The sequence below is a fragment of the Leptodactylus fuscus genome, chromosome 1 (genome assembly GCF_031893055.1).
Source record: "Leptodactylus fuscus isolate aLepFus1 chromosome 1, aLepFus1.hap2, whole genome shotgun sequence".
NCBI lineage: Eukaryota > Metazoa > Chordata > Amphibia > Anura > Leptodactylidae > Leptodactylus > Leptodactylus fuscus.
In genome coordinates, this window is record NC_134265.1 from 239,706,854 (window position 1) to 239,726,178 (window position 19,325).

General features: G+C 35.8%; 16 non-coding genes across 16 annotated transcripts; all 16 read right to left on the minus strand.

The window, feature by feature from the left end:
* Nucleotides 1–1,974: 1,974 nt before the first annotated feature.
* Nucleotides 1,975–2,047, minus strand: TRNAK-UUU (transfer RNA lysine (anticodon UUU)). Its single transcript has one exon. It is a non-coding gene; the product is annotated as a tRNA-Lys (tRNA).
* Nucleotides 2,048–5,319: 3,272 nt separating this feature from the next.
* On the minus strand, nt 5,320–5,392 carry TRNAK-UUU (transfer RNA lysine (anticodon UUU)). The gene has a single exon. It is a non-coding gene; the product is annotated as a tRNA-Lys (tRNA).
* A 299-nt stretch (nt 5,393–5,691) lies between these two features.
* Nucleotides 5,692–5,764, minus strand: TRNAK-UUU (transfer RNA lysine (anticodon UUU)). Its single transcript has one exon. It is a non-coding gene; the product is annotated as a tRNA-Lys (tRNA).
* A 669-nt stretch (nt 5,765–6,433) lies between these two features.
* Nucleotides 6,434–6,506, minus strand: TRNAK-UUU (transfer RNA lysine (anticodon UUU)). Its single transcript has one exon. It is a non-coding gene; the product is annotated as a tRNA-Lys (tRNA).
* A 299-nt stretch (nt 6,507–6,805) lies between these two features.
* Nucleotides 6,806–6,878, minus strand: TRNAK-UUU (transfer RNA lysine (anticodon UUU)). The gene has a single exon. It is a non-coding gene; the product is annotated as a tRNA-Lys (tRNA).
* A 1,403-nt stretch (nt 6,879–8,281) lies between these two features.
* Nucleotides 8,282–8,354, minus strand: TRNAK-UUU (transfer RNA lysine (anticodon UUU)). Its single transcript has one exon. It is a non-coding gene; the product is annotated as a tRNA-Lys (tRNA).
* A 670-nt stretch (nt 8,355–9,024) lies between these two features.
* Nucleotides 9,025–9,097, minus strand: TRNAK-UUU (transfer RNA lysine (anticodon UUU)). The gene has a single exon. It is a non-coding gene; the product is annotated as a tRNA-Lys (tRNA).
* A 1,041-nt stretch (nt 9,098–10,138) lies between these two features.
* Nucleotides 10,139–10,211, minus strand: TRNAK-UUU (transfer RNA lysine (anticodon UUU)). Its single transcript has one exon. It is a non-coding gene; the product is annotated as a tRNA-Lys (tRNA).
* Nucleotides 10,212–11,252: 1,041 nt separating this feature from the next.
* On the minus strand, nt 11,253–11,325 carry TRNAK-UUU (transfer RNA lysine (anticodon UUU)). Its single transcript has one exon. It is a non-coding gene; the product is annotated as a tRNA-Lys (tRNA).
* A 299-nt stretch (nt 11,326–11,624) lies between these two features.
* TRNAK-UUU (transfer RNA lysine (anticodon UUU)) lies at nt 11,625–11,697 on the minus strand. Its single transcript has one exon. It is a non-coding gene; the product is annotated as a tRNA-Lys (tRNA).
* Nucleotides 11,698–12,367: 670 nt separating this feature from the next.
* Nucleotides 12,368–12,440, minus strand: TRNAK-UUU (transfer RNA lysine (anticodon UUU)). Its single transcript has one exon. It is a non-coding gene; the product is annotated as a tRNA-Lys (tRNA).
* A 1,416-nt stretch (nt 12,441–13,856) lies between these two features.
* TRNAK-UUU (transfer RNA lysine (anticodon UUU)) lies at nt 13,857–13,929 on the minus strand. The gene has a single exon. It is a non-coding gene; the product is annotated as a tRNA-Lys (tRNA).
* A 299-nt stretch (nt 13,930–14,228) lies between these two features.
* On the minus strand, nt 14,229–14,301 carry TRNAK-UUU (transfer RNA lysine (anticodon UUU)). The gene has a single exon. It is a non-coding gene; the product is annotated as a tRNA-Lys (tRNA).
* A 2,531-nt stretch (nt 14,302–16,832) lies between these two features.
* TRNAK-UUU (transfer RNA lysine (anticodon UUU)) lies at nt 16,833–16,905 on the minus strand. The gene has a single exon. It is a non-coding gene; the product is annotated as a tRNA-Lys (tRNA).
* A 299-nt stretch (nt 16,906–17,204) lies between these two features.
* Nucleotides 17,205–17,277, minus strand: TRNAK-UUU (transfer RNA lysine (anticodon UUU)). The gene has a single exon. It is a non-coding gene; the product is annotated as a tRNA-Lys (tRNA).
* A 1,693-nt stretch (nt 17,278–18,970) lies between these two features.
* Nucleotides 18,971–19,043, minus strand: TRNAK-UUU (transfer RNA lysine (anticodon UUU)). The gene has a single exon. It is a non-coding gene; the product is annotated as a tRNA-Lys (tRNA).
* Between the last annotated feature and the right edge of the window lie 282 nt (nt 19,044–19,325).

A 19,325-nucleotide genomic window follows, 5' to 3' on the forward strand; every position in this document is an offset into this window, starting at 1 on the left:
TCGATTGTACATTTGCAGTTTTGGCATTAAGCAAAAATCTAGAAAATCCTAACAAAAGTTTCAAACTCTTTTGATCAACATCATACGTATGTGAATGATGCATACTTTTCAAAGCAACTCTCCGCCTGAACAGGGACTTGAACCTTGGACCCTCAGATTAAAAGTCTGATGCTCTACCGACTGAGCTATCCAGGCTCTACAGAATATAATACTGTACCTCAAATCGGAATTAATGTGCATGTGAATAGATCTGCTTTAAGCGAGAGTGTTCAATTATGGTTTTATGGGTGATTCTAGAATATGCAAAGTGTCTAATCCTATTTCCAGCATAGATCATCTAGGGTGCTAATAGTTACAGAATAATGGTAAAATTCGATTGTACATTTGCAGTTTTGGCATTAAGCAAAAATCTAAAAAATCCAAACAAAAGTGTCAAACTCTTACGATCAACATGATACGTATGAGAATGATGCAAACTTTTCAAAGCAACTCTCTGCCTGAACAGGAACCTGAACCCTAGACCCTCAGATTAAAAGTCTGTTGCTCTACCGACTGAGCTATCCAGGCTCTACGAAATTTAATACTGTACCTCAAATCGGAATTAATATACATGTGAATAGATCTGCTTTAAGAGAGAGTGTTCAATTATGGTTTTATGGGTGATTCTAGAATATGCAAAGTGTCTAATCCTATTTCCAGAATAGATCATCTAGGGTGCTAATAGTTACAGAATAATGGTAAAATTCGATTGTACATTTGCAGTTTTGGCATTAAGCAAAAATCTAGAAAATCCAAACAAAATTTTCAAACCGTTTTGTTCAACATCATACGTATGTGAATGATGCATGCTTTTCAAAGCAACTCTCCGCCTGAATAGGTACTTGAACCCTGGACCCTCAGATTAAAAGATCGATGCTTTACCGACTGAGGTATCCAGGCTCTACAAAATATAATGCTGTACCTCAAATCGGAATTAATGTACATGTGAATAGATCTGCTTTAAGAGAGAGTGTTCAATTATGGTTTCATGGGTGATTCTAGAATATGCAAAGTGTCTAATCCTATTTCCAGCACAGATCATCTAGGGTGCTAATAGTTACAGATTAATGTTAAAATTCGATTGTACATTTGCAGTTTTGGCATTAAGCAAAAATCTAAAAAATCCAAACAAAAGTGTCAAACTCTTACGATCAACATGATACGTATGTGAATGATACATACTTTTCAAAAAAATTCTCTGCCTGAACAGGGACTTGAACCCTGGACCCTCAGATTAAAAGTATGATGTTCTACCGACTGAGCTCTCCAGGCTCTAAAAGATATAATACTGTACCTCAAATCGGAATTAATGTACATGTGAATAGATCTGCTTTACGAGAGAGTGTTCAATTACGGTTTTATGAGTGATTCTAGAATATGCAAAGTGTCTAATTCTATTTCCAGCATAGATCATCTAGGGTGCTAATAGTTACAGAATAATAGTAAAATTCGATTGTACATTTGCAGTTTTGGCATTAAGCAAAAATCTAGAAAATAAAAACAAAAGTTTCAAACTTTTATGATGAACATCATACGTATATGAATGATGCATACTTTTCAAAGCAACTTCTCCGCCTGAACAGGGACTTGAACCCTGGACCCTTAAATTAAAAGTCTGATGCTCTACCGACTGAGCTATCCAGGCTCTACAAAATAAAATACTGTACCTCAAATCGGAATTAATGTACATGTGAATAGATCTGCTTTAAGAGAGAGTTTTCAATTATGGTTTTATGGGTGATTCTAGAATATGCAAAGTGTCTAATCCTATTTCCAGCATAGATCATCTAGGGTGCTAATAGTTACAGAATAATGGTAAAAGTCGATTGTACATTTGCAGTTTTGGCATTAAGCAAAAATCTAAACAAAAGTGTCAAACTCTTACGATCAAGATGATACGAATGTGAATTAAGCATACTTTTCAAAGCAATTCTCCGCCTGAACAGGGACTTGAACCCTGGACCCTCAGATTAAAAGTCTGATGCTCTACCGACTGAGCTATCCAGGCCCTCCGAAATATAATGCTGTACCCCAAATTGGAATTAATGTACATAAGAATACATCTCCTTTGAGTGAGAGTGTTCAATTAGAGATTTATGGGTTATTCTAGAATATGCAAAGCGTCTATCCTATTTCCAGCATAGATCATCTGGGATGCTAATATTTACAGAATAATGGTAAAAGTCGAATGTACATTTGTAGTTTTGGCATTAAGCAAAAATCTAGAAAATCCAAACAAAAGTGTCAATCTCTTAATATCAACATGATACATATGTGAATGAAACATACTTTTCAAAAAAATTCTCCGCCTGCACAGGGACTTGAACCCTGGACCCTCTGATTAAAAGTCTGATGCTCTACCGACTGAGCTATCCAGGGTCTAAAAAATATAATACTGTACCTGAAATCGGAATTAATGTACATGTGAATAGATCTGCTTTAAGCGAGAGTGTTCAATTATGGTTTTATGGGTGATTCTAGAATATGCAAAGTGTCTAATCCTATTTCCAGCATAGATCATCTAGGGTGCTAATAGTTACAGAATAATGGTAAAATTCGATTGTACATTTGCAGTTTTGGCATTAAGCAAAAATCTAAAAAATCCAAACAAAAGTGTCAAACTCTTACGATCATGATGATACGAATGTGAATTATGCATACTTAGCAAAGCAATTCTCCGCCTTAACAGGGACTTGAACCCTGGACGCTCAGATTAAAAGTCTGATGCTCTACCGACCGAGCCATCCAGGCCCTCCGAAATATAATGCTGTACCCCAAATCGGAATTAATGTACATAAGAATACATCTCCTTTAAGTGAGAGTGTTCAATTAGGGATTTATGGGTTATTCTAGAATATGCAAAGCGTCTATCCTATTTCCAGCATAGATCATCTGGGATGCTAATATTTACAGAATAATGGTAAAAGTCGAATGTACATTTGCAGTTTTGGCATTAAGCAAAAATCTAGAGAATCCAAACAAAAGTGTCAATCTCTTAATATCAACATGATACGTATGTGAATGATACATACTTTTCAAAAAAATTCTCCGCCTGCACAGGGACTTGAACCCTGGACCCTCTGATTAAAAGTCTGATGCTCTACCGACTGAGCTATCCAGGGTCTAAAAAATATAATACTGTACCTCAAATCGGAATTAATGTACATGTGAATAGATCTGCTTTGAGAGAGAGTGTTCAATTATGGTTTTATGGGTGATTCTAGAATATGCAAAGTGTCTAATCCTATTTCCAGCATAGATCATCTAGGGTGCTAAAAGTTACAGAATAATGGTAAAATTCGATTGTACATTTGCAGTTTTGGCATTAAGCAAAAATCTAGAAAATCCAAACAAAAGTTTCAAACTCTTTTGATCAACATCATACGTATGTGAATGATGCATACTTTTCAAAGCAACTCTCCGCCTGAACAGGGACTTGAACCCTGGACCCTCAGATTAAAAGTTCGATGCTCTACCGACTGAGCTACCCAGGCTCTACAAAATATAATACTGTACCTCAAATCGGAATTAATGTACATGTGAATAGATCTGCTTTAAGAGAGAGTGTTCAATTATGGTTTCATGGGTGATTCTAGAATATGCAAAGTGTTTAATCCTATTTCCAGCACAGATCATCTAGGGTGCTAATAGTTACAGAATAATGTTAAAATTCGATTGTACATTTGCAGTTTTGGCATTAAGCAAAAATCTAGAAAATCCAAACAAAAGTTTCAAACTTTTATGATCAACATCATACGTATATGAATGACACATACTTTTCAAAAAAATTCTCTGCCTGAACAGGGACATAAACCCTGGACCCTCAGATTAAAAGTCTGATGCTCTACCGACTGAGCTATCCAGGCTCTATAGAATATAATACTGTACCTCAAATCGGAATTAATGTGCATGTGAATAGATCTGCTTTAAGCGAGAGTGTTCAATTATGGTTTTATGGGTGATTCTAGAATATGCAAAGTGTCTAATCCTATTTCCAGCATAGATCATCTAGGGTGCTAATAGTTACAGAATAATGGTAAAATTCGATTGTACATTTGCAGTTTTGGCATTAAGCAAAAATCTAAAAAATCCAAACAAAAGTGTCAAACTCTTACGATCAACATGATACGTATGAGAATGTTGCAAACTTTTCAAAGCAACTCTCTGCCTGAACAGGAACCTGAACCCTAGACCCTCAGATTAAAAGTCTGATGCTCTACCGACTGAGCTATCCAGGCTCTACAAAATTTAATGCTGTACCTCAAATCGGAATTAATGTACATGTGAATAGATCTGCTTTAAGAGAGAGTGTTCAATTATGGTTTTATGGGTGATTCTAGAATATGCAAAGTGTCTAATCCTATTTCCAGCATAGATCATCTAGGGTGCTAATAGTTACAGAATAATGGTAAAAGTCCATTGTACATTTGCAGTTTTGGCATTAAGCAAAAATCTAGATAATCCAAACAAAAGTGTCAAACTCTTACGATCATGATGATACGTATGTGAATGATGCATACTTTTCCAAGAAATTCTTCGCCTGAACAGGGACTTGAAACCTGGACCCTCAGATTAAAAGTCTGATGCTCTACCGACTGAGCTATCCAGGCTCTCTGAAACATAATGCTGTACCTCAAATTGGAATTAATGTATATAAGAATAGATCTCCTTTAAGTGAGAGTGTTCAATTAGGGATTTATGGGTGATTCTAGAATATGAAAGTGTCTATTCTATTTCCAGCATAGATCATCTGGGGTGATAATATTTACAGAATAATGGTAAAAGTCGATTGTACATTTGCAGTTTTGGCATTAAGCAAAAATCTAAAAAATGCAAACAAAAGTCTCAAACTCTTAAGATCAACATGATACGTATGTGAATGATACATACTTTTCAAAAAAATTCTCTGCCTGAACAGGGACTTGAACCCTGGACCCTCAGATTAAAAGTATGATGTTCTACCGACTGAGCTCTCCAGGCTCTAAAAGATATAATACTGTACCTCAAATCGGAATTAATGTACATGTGAATAGATCTTCTTTACGAGAGAGTGTTCAATTATGGTTTTATGGGTGATTCTAGAATATGCAAAGTGTCTAATTCTATTTCCAGCATAGATCATCTAGGGTGCTAATAGTTACAGAATAATGGTAAAATTCAATTGTACATTTGCAGTTTTGGCATTAAGCAAAAATCTAGAAAATAAAAACAAAAGTATCAAACTTTTATGATGAACATCATACTTATATGAATGATGCATACTTTTCAAAGCAACTTCTCCGCCTGAACAGGGACTTGAACCCTGGACCCTCAGATTAAAAGTCTGATGCTCTACCGACTGAGCTATCCAGGCTCTCCAAAACATAATGCTGTACCCCAAATCGGAATTAATGTACATAAGAATACATCTCCTTTAAGTGAGAGTGTTCAATTAGGGATTCATGGTTGATTCTAGAATATGCAAAGTGTCTAATCCTATTTCCAGCATAGATCATCTAGGGTGCTAATAGTTACAGAATAATGGTAAAATTCGATTGTACATTTGCAGTTTTGGCATTAAGCAAAAATCTAGAAAATCCAAACAAAAGTGTCAAACTCTTACGATCATGATGATACGTATGTGAATGATGCATACTTTTCCAAGAAATTCTTCGCCTGAACAGGGACTTGAACCCTGGACCCTCAGATTAAAAGTCTGATGCTCTACCGACTGAGCTATCCAGGCTCTCTGAAACATAATGCTGTACCCCAATTTGGAATTAATGTATATAAGAATAGATCTCCTTTAAGTGAGAGTGTTCAATTAGGGATTTATGGGTGATTCTAGAATATGAAAGTGTCTATCCTATTTCCAGCATAGATCATCTGGGGTGATAATATTTACAGAATAATGGTAAAAGTCGATTGTACATTTGCAGTTTTGGCATTAAGCAAAAATCCAGAAAATGCAAACAAAAGAGTCAAACTCTTAAGATCAACATGATACGTATGTGAATGATACATACTTTTCAAAAAAATTCTCCGCCTGAACAGGGACTTGAACCCTGGACCCTTAGATTAAAAGTCTGATGCTCTACCGACTGAGCTATCCAGGCTCTACAAAATAAAATACTGTACCTCAAATCGGAATTAATGTACATGTGAATAGATCTGCTTTAAGAGAGAGTTTTCAATTATGGTTTTATGGGTGATTCTAGAATATGCAAAGTGTCTAATCCTATTTCCAGCATAGATCATCTAGGGTGCTAATAGTTACAGAATAATGGTAAGAGTCGATTGTACATTTGCAGTTTTGGCATTAAGCAAAAATCTAGAAAATCCAAACAAAAGTGTCAAACTCTTACGATCAAGATGATACGAATGTGAATTAAGCATACTTTTCAAAGCAATTCTCCGCCTGAACAGGGACTTGAACCCTGGACCCTCAGATTAAAAGTCTGATGCTCTACCGACTGAGCTATCCAGGCTCTCTAAAACATAATGCTGTACCCCAAATCGGAATTAATGTACATAAGAATACATCTCCTTTAAGTGAGAGTGTTCAATTAGGGATTCATGGTTGATTCTAGAATATGCAAAGTGTCTAATCCTATTTCCAGCATAGATCATCTAGGGTGCTAATAGTTACAGAATAATGGTAAAAGTCGATTGTACATTTGCAGTTTTGGCATTAAGCAAAAATCTAGAAAATCCAAACAAAAGTGTCAAACTCTTACGATCATGATGATACGTATGTGAATGATGCATACTTTTCCAAGAAATTCTTCGCCTGAACAGGGACTTGAACCCTGGACCCTCAGATTAAAAGTCTGATGCTCTACCGACTGAGCTATCCAGGCTCTGTGAAACATAATGCTGTACCCCAAATTGGAATTAATGTATATAAGAATAGATCTCCTTTAAGTGAGAGTGTTCAATTAGGGATTTATGGGTGATTCTAGAATATGAAAGTGTCTATCCTATTTCCAGCATAGATCATCTGGGGTGATAATATTTACAGAATAATGGTAAAAGTCGATTGTACATTTGCAGTTTTGGCATTAAGCAAAAATCTAGAAAATGCAAACAAAAGAGTCAAACTCTTAAGAACAACATGATACGTATGTGAATGATACATACTTTTCAAAAAAATTCTCCGCCTGAACAGAGACTTGAACCCTGGACCCTCAGATTAAAAGTCTGATGCTCTACCGACTGAGCTATCCAGGCTCTACAAAATAAAATACTGTACCTCAAATCGGAATTAATGTACATGTGAATAGATCTGCTTTAAGAGAGAGTGTTCAATTATGGTTTTATGGGTGATTCTAGAATATGCAAAGTGTCTAATCCTATTTCCAGCATAGATCATCTAGGGTGCTAATAGTTACAGAATAATGGTAAAAGTCGATTGTACATTTGCAGTTTTGGCATTAAGCAAAAATCTAGAAAATCCAAACAAAAGTGTCAAACTCTTACGATCAAGATGATACGAATGTGAATTATGCATACTTTTCAAAGCAATTCTCCGCCTGAACAGGGACTTGAACCCTGGACACTCAGATTAAAAGTCTGATGCTCTACCGACTGAGCTATCCAGGCCCTCCGAAATAAAATGCTGTACCCCAAATCGGAATTAATGTACATAAGAATACATCTCCTTTAAGTGAGAGTGTTCAATTAGGGATTTATGGGTTATTCTACAATATGCAAAGTGTCTATCCTATTTCCAGCATAGATCATCTGGGATGCTAATATTTACAGAATAATGGTAAAAGTCGAATGTACATTTGCAGTTTTGGCATTAAGCAAAAATCTAGAAAATCCAAACAAAAGTGTCAATCTCTTAATATCAACATGATACGTATGTGAATGATACATACTTTTCAAAAAAATTCTCCGCCTGAACAGGGACTTGAACCCTGGACCCTCTGATTAAAAGTCTGATGCTCTACCGACTGAGCTATCCAGGCTCTAAAAAATATAATACTGTACCTCAAATCGGAATTAATGTACATGTGAATAGATCTGCTTTAAGAGAGAGTTTTCAATTATGGTTTTATGGGTGATTCTAGAATATGCAAAGTGTCTAATCCTATTTCCAGCATAGATCATCTAGGGTGCTAATAGTTACAGAATAATGGTAAAAGTCGATTGTACATTTGCAGTTTTGGCATTAAGCAAAAATCTAAACAAAAGTGTCAAACTCTTACGATCAAGATGATACGAATGTGAATTAAGCATACTTTTCAAAACAATTCTCCGCCTGAACAGGGACTTGAACCCTGGACCCTCAGATTAAAAGTCTGATGCTCTACCGACTGAGCTATCCAGGCCCTCCGAAATATAATGCTGTACCCCAAATTGGAATTAATGTACATAAGAATACATCTCCTTTGAGTGAGAGTGTTCAATTAGGGATTTATGGGTTATTCTAGAATATGCAAAGCGTCTATCCTATTTCCAGCATAGATCATCTGGGATGCTAATATTTACAGAATAATGGTAAAAGTCGAATGTACATTTGCAGTTTTGGCATTAAGCAAAAATCTAGAAAATCCAAACAAAAGTGTCAATCTCTTAATATCAACATGATACATATGTGAATGAAACATACTTTTCAAAAAAATTCTCCGCCTGCACAGGGACTTGAACCCTGGACCCTCTGATTAAAAGTCTGATGCTCTACCGACTGAGCTATCCAGGGTCTAAAAAATATAATACTGTACCTCAAATCGGAATTAATGTACATGTGAATAGATCTGCTTTAAGAGAGAGTGTTCAATTATGGATTCATGGGTGATTCTAGAATATGCAAAGTGTTTAATCTTATTTCCAGCACAGATCATCTAGGGTGCTAATAGTTACAGAATAATGTTAAAATTCGATTGTACATTTGCAGTTTTGGCATTAAGCAAAAATCTAGAAAATCCAAACAAAAGTTTCAAACTTTTATGATCAACATCATACGTATATGAATGATACATACGTTTCAAAAAAATTGTCTGCCTGAACAGGGACTTGAACCCTGGACCCTCAGATTAAAAGTCTGATGCTCTACCGACTGAGCTATCCAGGCTCTATAGAATATAATACTGTACCTCAAATCGGAATTAATGTGCATGTGAATAAATCTGCTTTAAGCGAGAGTGTTCAATTATGGTTTTATGGGTGATTCTAGAATATGCAAAGTGTCTAATCCTATTTCCAGCATAGATCATCTAGGGTGCTAATAGTTACAGAATAATGGTAAAATTCGATTGTACATTTGCAGTTTTGGCATTAAGCAAAAATCTAAAAAATCCAAACAAAAGTGTCAAACTCTTACGATCAACATGATACGTATGAGAATGTTGCAAACTTTTCAAAGCAACTCTCTGCCGAAACAGGAACCTGAACCCTAGACCCTCAGATTAAAAGTCTGATGCTCTACCGACTGAGCTATCCAGGCTCTACAAAATTTAATGCTGTACCTCAAATCGGAATTAATGTACATGTGAATAGATCTGCTTTAAGAGAAAGTGTTCAATTATGGTTTTATGGGTGATTCTAGAATATGCAAAGTGTCTAATCCTATTTCCAGCATAGATCATCTAGGGTGCTAAAAGTTACAGAATAATGGTAAAATTCGATTGTACATTTGCAGTTTTGGCATTAAGCAAAAATCTAGAAAATCCAAACAAAAGTGTCAAACTCTTACGATCATGATGATACGTATGTGAATGATGCATACTTTTCCAAGAAATTCTTCGCCTGAACAGGGACTTTAAACCTGGACCCTCAAATTAAAAGTCTGATGCTCTACCGACTGAGCTATCCAGGCTCTCTGAAACATAATGCTGTACCTCAAATTGGAATTAATGTATATAAGAATAGATCTCCTTTAAGTGAGAGTGTTCAATTAGGGATTTATGGGTGATTCTAGAATATGAAAGTGTCTATCCTATTTCCAGCATAGATCATCTGGGGTGATAATATTTACAGAATAATGGTAAAAGTCGATTGTACATTTGCAGTTTTGGCATTAAGCAAAAATCTAAAAAATGCAAACAAAAGTCTCAAACTCTTAAGATCAACATGATACGTATGTGAATGATACATACTTTTCAAAAAAATTCTCCGCCTGAACAGGGACTTGAACCCTGGACCCTCAGATTAAAAGTCTGATGCTCTACCGACTGAGCTATCCAGGCTCTAAAAAATATAATACTGTACCTCAAATCGGAAATAATGTACATGTGAATAGATCTGCTTTACGAGAGAGTGTTCAGTTATGGTTTTATGGGTGATTCTAGAATATGCAAAGTGTCTCATCCTATTTCCAGCATAGATCATCTATGGTGCTAAAAGTTACAGAATAATGGTAAAATTCGATTGTACATTTGCAGTTTTGGCATTAAGGAAAAATCTAGAAAATCCAAACAAAAGTTTCATACTCAATTGATCAACATCATACGTATGTGAATGATGCATACTTTTCAAAGCAACTCTCCGCCTGAACAGGGACTTGAACCCTGGACCCTCAGATTAAAAGTTCGATGCTCTACCGACTGAGCTATCCAGGATCTACAAAATAAAATACTGTACCTCAAATCGGAATTAATGTACATGTGAATAGATCTGCTTTAAGAGAGAGTGTTCAATTATGGTTTCATGGGTGATTCTAGAATATGCAAAGTGTTTAATCCTATTTGCAGCACAGATCATCTAGGGTGCTAAAAGTTACAGAATAATGTTAAAATTCGATTGTACATTTGCAGTTTTGGCATTAAGCAAAAATCTAAAAAATCCAAACAAAAGTGTCAAACTCTTACGATCATGATGATACGTATGTGAATGATGCATACTTTTCCAAGAAAATCTTCGCCTGAACAGGGACTTGAAACCTGGACCCTCAGACTAAAAGTCTGATGCTCTACCGACTGAGCTATCCAGGCTCTCTGAAACATAATGCTGTACCTCAAATTGGAATTAATGTATATAAGAATAGATCTCCTTTAAGTGAGAGTGTTCAATTAGGGATTTATGGGTTATTCTAGAATATGAAAGTGTCTACCCTATTTCCAGCATAGATCATCTGGGGTGATAATATTTACAGAATAATGGTAAAAGTCGATTGTACATTTGCAGTTTTGGCATTAAGCAAAAATCTAAAAAATGCAAACAAAAGTCTCAAACTCTTAAGATCAACATGATACGTATGTGAATGATACATACTTTTCAAAAAAATTCTCCGCCTGAACAGGGACTTGAACCCTGGACCCTCAGATTAAAAGTCTGATGCTCTACCGACTGAGCTATCCAGGCTCTACAGAATATAATACTGTACCTCAAATCGGAATTAATGTGCATGTGAATAGATCTGCTTTAAGAGAGTGTGTTCAATTATGGTTTCATGGGTGATTCTAGAATATGCAAAGTGTCTAATCCTATTTCCAGCATAGATCATCTAGGGTGCTAATAGTTACAGAATAATGGTAAAAGTCGATTGTACATTTGCAGTTTTGGCATTAAGCAAAAATCTAGAAAATCCAAACAAAAGTGTCAAACTCTTACGATCAAGATGATACGAATGTGAATTATGCATACTTTTCAAAGCAATTCTCTGCCTGAACAGGGACTTGAACCCTGGACCCTCAGATTAAAAGTCTGATGCTCTACCGACTGAGCTATCCAGGCCCTCCGATATATAATGCTGTACCCCAAATTGGAATTAATGTACATAAGAATACATCTCCTTTAAGTGAGAGTGTTCAATTAGGGATTTATGGGTTATTCTAGAATATGCAAAGTGTCTATCCTATTTCCAGCATAGATCATCTGGGATGCTAATATTTACAGAATAATGGTAAAAGTCGATTGTACATTTGCAGTTTTGGCATTAAGCAAAAATCTAGAAAATCCAAACAAAAGTGTCAATCTCTTAATATCAACATGATACGTATGTGAATGATACATACTTTTGAAAGCAACTCTCCGCCTGAACAGGGACTTGAACCCTGGACCCTCAGATTAAAAGTGCGATGCTCTACCGACTGAGCTATCCAGGCTCTACGAAATATAATACTGTACCTCAAATCGGAATTAATGTACATGTGAATAGATCTGCTTTAAGAGAGAGTGTTCAATTATGGTTTCATGGGTGATTCTAGAATATGCAAAGTGTTTAATCCTATTTCCAGCACAGATCATCTAGGGTGCTAATAGTTGCAGAATAATGTTAAAATTCGATTGTACATTTGCAGTTTTGGCATTAAGCAAAAATCTAAAAAATCCAAACAAAAGTGTCAAACTCTTACGATCAACATGATACGTATGTGAATGATACATACTTTTCAAAAACATTCTTTGCCTGAACAGGGACTTGAACCCTGGACCCTCAGATTAAAAGTCTGATGCTCTACCGACTGAGCTATCCAGGCTCTAAAAAATATAATACTGTACCTCAAATCGGAATTAATGTACATGTGAATAGATCTGCTTTACGAGAGAGTGTTCAATTATGGTTTTATGGGTGATTCTAGAATATGCAAAGTGTCTAATCCTATTTCCAGCATAGATCATCTAGGGTGCTAATAGTTACAGAATAATGGTAAAATTCGATTGTACATTTGCAGTTTTGGCATTAAGCAAAAATCTAGAAAATCCAAACAAAAGTTTCAAACTTTTTTGATGAACATCATACGTATATGAATGATGCATACTTTTCAAAGCAACTTCTCCGCCTAAACAGGGACTTGAACCCTGGACCCTCAGATTAAAAGTCTGATGCTCTACCGACTGAGCTATCCAGGCTCTCCAAAACATAATGCTGTACCCCAAATCGGAATTAATGTACATAAGAATACATCTCCTTTAAGTGAGAGTGTTCAATTAGGGATTCATGGGTGATTCTAGAATATGCAAAGTGTCTAATCCTATTTCCAGCATAGATCATCTAGGGTGCTAATAGTTACAGAATAATGGTAAAAGTCGATTGTACATTTGCAGTTTTGGCATTAAGCAAAAATCTAGAAAATGCAAACAAAAGAGTCAAACTCTTACGATCATGATGATACGTATGTGAATGATGCATACTTTTCCAAAGAAATTCTTCGCCTGAACAGAGACTTGAACCCTGGACCCTCAGATTAAAAGTCTGATGCTCTACCAACTGAGCTATCCAGTTTCTCTAAAACATACTGCTGTACTCCAAATTGAAATTAATGTATATAAGAATTGATCTCCTTTACGTGAGAGTGTTCAATTAGGGATTTATGGGTGATTCTAGAATATGAAAGTGTCTATCCTATTTCCAGCATAGATCATCTGGGGTGATAATATTTACAGAATAATGGTAAAAGTCGATTGTACATTTGCAGTTTTGGCATTAAGCAAAAATCTAGAAAATGCAAACAAAAGAGTCAAACTCTTAAGATCAACATGATACGTATGTGAATGATACATACTTTTCAAAAAAATTCTCCGCCTGAACAGGGACTTGAACCCTGGACCCTCAGATTAAAAGTCTGATGTTATACCGACTGAGCTATCCAGGCTCTACGAAATAAAATACTGTACCTCAAATCGGAATTAATGTACATGTGAATAGATCTGCTTTAAGAGAGAGTTTTCAATTATGGTTTTATGGGTGATTCTAGAATATGCAAAGTGTCTAATCCTATTTCCAGCATAGATCATCTAGGGTGCTAATAGTTACAGAATAATGGTAAAATTCGATTGTACATTTGCAGTTTTGGCATTAAGCAAAAATCTAGAAAATCCATACAAAAGTTTCAAACTTTTATGATCAACATCATACGTATATGAATGATGCATACTTTTCAAAGCAACTTCTCCGCCTGAACAGGGACTTGAACCCTGGACCCTCAGATTAAAAGTCTGATGCTCTACCGACTGAGCTATCCAGGCTCTCCAAAACATAATGCTGTACCCCAAATCGGAATTAATGAACATAAGAATACATCTCCTTTAAGTGAGAGTGGTCAATTAGGGATTCATGGGTGATTCTAGAATATGCAAAGTGTCTAATCCTATTTCCAGCATAGATCATCTAGGGTGCTAATAGTTACAGAATAATGGTAAAAGTCGATTGTACATTTGCAGTTTTGGCATTAAGCAAAAATCTAGAAAATCCAAACAAAAGTGTCAAACTCTTACGATCATGATGATACGTATGTGAATGATGCATACTTTTCCAAGAAATTCTTCGCCTGAACAGGGACTTGAACCCTGGACCCTCAGATTAAAAGTCTGATGCTCTACCGACTGAGCTATCCAGGCTCTCTGAAACATAATGCTGTACCCCAAATTGGAATTAATGTATATAAGAATAGATCTCCTTTAAGTGAGAGTGTTCAATTAGGGATTTATGGGTGATTCTAGAATATGAAAGTGTCTATCCTATTTCCAGCATAGATCATCTGGGGTGATAATATTTACAGAATAATGGTAAAAGTCGATTGTACATTTGCAGTTTTGGCATTAAGCAAAAGTCTAGAAAATGCAAACAAAAGAGTCAAACTCTTAAGATCAACATGATACGTATGTGAATGATACATACTTTTCAAAAAAATTCTCCGCCTGAACAGGGACTTGAATCCTGGACCCTCAGATTAAAAGTCTGATGCTCTACCGACTGAGCTATCCAGGCTCTAAAAAATAAAAATACTGTACCTCAAATCGAAATTAATGTACATGTGAATAGATCTGCTTTAAGAGAGAGTGTTCAATTATGGTTTTATGGGTGATTCTAGAATATGCAAAGTGTCTAATCCTATTTCCAGCATAGATCATCTAGGGTGCTAAAAGTTACAGAAAAATGGTAAAATTCGATTGTACATTTGCAGTTTTGGCATTAAGCAAAAATCTAGAACATCCAAACAAAAGTTTCAAACTCTTTTGATCAACATCATACGTATGTGAATGATGCATACTTTTCAAAGCAACTCTCCGCCTGAACAGGGACTTGAACCCTGGACCCTCAGATTAAAAGTTCGATGCTTTACCGACTGAGCTATCCAGGATCTATAAAATATAATACTGTACCTCAAATCGGAATTAATGTACATGTGAATAGATCTGCTTTAAGCGAGAGTGTTCAATTATGGTTTTATGGGTGATTCTAGAATATGCAAAGTGTCTAATCCTATTTCCAGCATAGATCATCTAGGGTGCTAAAAGTTACAGAATAATGGTAAAATTCGATTGTACATTTGCAGTTTTGGCATTAAGCAAAAATCTAGAAAATCCAAACAAAAGTTTCAAACTCTTTTGATCAACATCATACGTATGTGAATGATGCATACTTTTCAAAGCAACTCTCCGCCTGAACAGGGACTTGAACCCTGGACCCTCAGATTAAAAGATCGATGCTCTACCGACTGAGCTATCCAGGATCTACAAAATATAATACTGTACCTCAAATCGGAATTAATGTACATGTGAATAGATCTGCTTTAAGAGAGAGTGTTCAATTATGGTTTCATGGGTGATTCTAGAATATGCAAAGTGTTTAATCCTATTTCCAGCACAGATCATCTAGGGTGCTAATAGTTACAGAATAATGTTAAAATTCGATTGTACATTTGCAGTTTTGGCATTAAGCAAAAATCTAAAAAATCCAAACAAAAGTATCAAACTCTTAAGATCAACATGATACGTATGTGAATGATACATACTTTTCAAAAAAATTCTCTGCCTGAACAGGGACTTGAACCATGGACCCTAAGATTAAAAGTCTGATGCTCTACCGACTGAGATATCCAGGCTCTACAGAATATAACACTGTACCTCAAATCGGAATTAATGTGCATGTGAATAGCTCTGCTTTAAGCGAGAGTGTTCAATTATGGTTTTATGGGTGATTCTAGAATATGCAAAGTGTCTAATCCTATTTCCAGCATAGATCATCTAGGGTGCTAAAAGTTACAGAATAATGGTAAAATTCGATTATACATTTGCAGTTTTGGCATTAAGCAAAAATCTAGAAAATCCAAACAAAAGTTTCAAACTCTTTTGATCAACATCATACGTATGTGAATGATGCATACTTTTCAAAGCAACTCTCCGCCTGAACAGGGACTTGAACCCTGGACCCTCAGATTAAAAGTCCGATGCTCTACCGACTGAGCTATCCAGGCTCTACAAAATATAATACTGTACCTCAAATCGGAATTAATGTACATGTGAATAGATCTGCTTTAAGAGAGAGTGTTCAATTATGGTTTCATGGGTGATTCTAGAATATGCAAAGTGTTTAAACCTATTTCCAGCACAGATCATATAGGGTGCTAATAGTTACAGAATAATGTTAAAATTCGATTGTACATTTGCAGTTTTGGCATTAAGCAAAAATCTAAAAAATCCAAACAAAAGTGTCAAACTCTTACGATCAACATGATACGTATGTGAATGATACATACTTTTCAAAAAAATTCTCCGCCTGAACAGAGACTTGAACCCTGGACCCTCAGATTAAAAGTCTGATGCTCTACCGACTGAGCTATCCAGGCTCTAAAAAATATAATACTGTACCTCAAATCGGAATTAATGTACATGTGAATAGATCTGCTTTACGAGAGAGTGTTCAATTATGGTTTTATGGGTGATTCTAGAATATGCAAAGTGTCTACTTCTATTTCCAGCATAGATAATCTAGGGTGCTAATAGTTACAGAATAATGGTAAAATTCGATTGTACATTTGCAGTTTTGGCATTAAGCAAAAATCTAGAAAATCCAAACAAAAGTTCCAAACTTTTATGATGAACATCATACGTATATGAATGATGCATACTTTTCAAAGCAACTTCTACGCCTGAACAGGGACTTGAACCCTGGACCCTCAGATTAAAAGTCTGATGCTCTACCGACTGAGCTATCCAGGCTCTCCAAAACATAATGCTGTACCCCAAATTGGAATTAATGTACATAAGAATACATCTCCTTTAAGTGAGAGTGTTCAATTAGGGATTCATGGGTGATTCTAGAATATGCAAAGTGTCTAATCCTATTTCCAGCACAGATCATCTAGGGTGCTAATAGTTACAGAATAATGGTAAAAGTTGATTGTACATTTGCAGTTTTGGCATTAAGCAAAAATCTAGAAAATCCAAACAAAAGTGTCAAACTCTTACGATCATGATGATACGTATGTGAATGATGCATACTTTTCCAAGAAATTCTTCGCCTGAACAGGGACTTGAACCCTGGACCCTCAGATTAAAAGTCTGATGCTCTACCGACTGAGCTATCCAGGCTCTCTGAAACATAATGCTGTACCCCAAATTGGAATTAATGTATATAAGAATAGATCTCCTTTAAGTGAGAGTGTTCAATTAGGGATTTATGGGTGATTCTAGAATATGAAAGTGTCTATCCTATTTCCAGCATAGATCATCTGGGGTGATAATATTTACAGAATAATGGTAAAAGTCGATTGTACATTTGCAGTTTTGGCATTAAGCAAAAATCTAGAAAATCCAAACAAAAGTGTCAATCTCTTAATATCAACATGATACGTATGTGAATGATACATACTTTTCAAAAAAATTCTCCGCCTGAACAGGGACTTGAACCCTGGACCCTCAGATTAAAAGTCTGATGTTCTACCGACTGAGCTATCCAGGCTATAAAAAAAAAAATACTGTACCTCAAATCGGAATTAATGTACATGTGAATAGATCTGCTTTAAGAGAGAGTGTTCAATTATGGTTTTATGGGTGATTCTAGAATATGCAAAGTGTCTAATCCTATTTCCAGCATAGATCATCTAGGGTGCTAAAAGTTACAGAATAATGGTAAAATTCGATTGTACATTTGCAGTTTTGGCATTAAGCAAAAATCTAGAAAATCCAAACAAAAGTTTCAAACTCTTTTGATCAACATCATACGTATGTGAATGATGCATACTTTTCAAAGCAACTCTCCGCCTGAACAGGGACTTGAACCCTGGACCCTCAGATTAAAAGTTCGATGCTTTACCAAGTGAGCTATCCAGGGTCTACAAAACATAATACTGTACCTCAAATCGGAATTAATGTACATTTGCAGTTTTGGCATTAAGCAAAAATCTAGAAAATCCAAACAAAAGTGTCAAACTCTTACGATCATGATGATACGAATGTGAATTATGCATACTTAGCAAAGCAATTCTCTGCCTGAACAGGGACTTGAACCCTGGACGCTCAGATTAAAAGTCTGATGCTCTACCGACTGAGCCATCCAGGCCCTCCGAAATATAATGCTGTACCCCAAATCGGAATTAATGTACATAAGAATACATCTCCTTTAAGTGAGAGTGTTCAATTAGGGATTTATGGGTTATTCTAGAATATGCAAAGTGTCTATCCTATTTCCAGCATAGATCATCTGGGATGCTAATATTTACAGAATAATGGTAAAAGTCGAATGTACATTTGCAGTTTTGGCATTAAGCAAAAATCTAGAAAATCCAAACAAAAGTTTCCAACTCTTTTGATCAACATCATACGTATGTGAATGATGCATACTTTTCAAAGCAACTCTCCGCTTGAACAGGGACTTGAACCCTGGACCCTCAGATTAAAAGTCTGATGCTCTTCCGACTGAACAGGGACTTGAACCCTGGACCCTCAGATTAAAAGTCTGATGCTCTACCGACTGAGCTATCCAGGCTCTCTGAAACATAATGCTGTACCCCAAATTGGAATTAATGTATATAAGAATAGATCTCCTTTAAGTGAGAGTGTTCAATTAGGGATTTATGGGTGATTCTAGAATATGAAAGTGTCTATCCTATTTCCAGCATAGATCATCTGGGGTGATAATATTTACAGAATATTGGTAAAAGTCGATTGTACATTTGCAGTTTTGGCATTAAGCAAAAGTCTAGAAAATGCAAACAAAAGAGTCAAACTCTTAAGATCAACAGGATACGTATGTGAATGATACATACTTTTCAAAAAAATTCTCCGCCTGAACAGGGACTTGAACCCTGGACCCTCAGATTAAAAGTCTGATGCTCTACCGACTGAGCTATCCAGGCTCTCCAAAACATAATGCTGTACCCCAAATCGGAATTAATGTACATAAGAATACATCTCCTTTAAGTGAGAGTGTTCAATCAGGGATTCATGGGTGATTCTAGAATATGCAAAGTGTCTAATCCTATTTCCAGCATAGATCATCTAGGGTGCTAATAGTTACAGAATAATGGTAAAAGTCGATTGTACATTTGCAGTTTTGGCATTAAGCAAAAATCTAGAAAATCCAAACAAAAGTGTCAAACTCTTACGATCATGATGATACGTATGTGAATGATGCATAC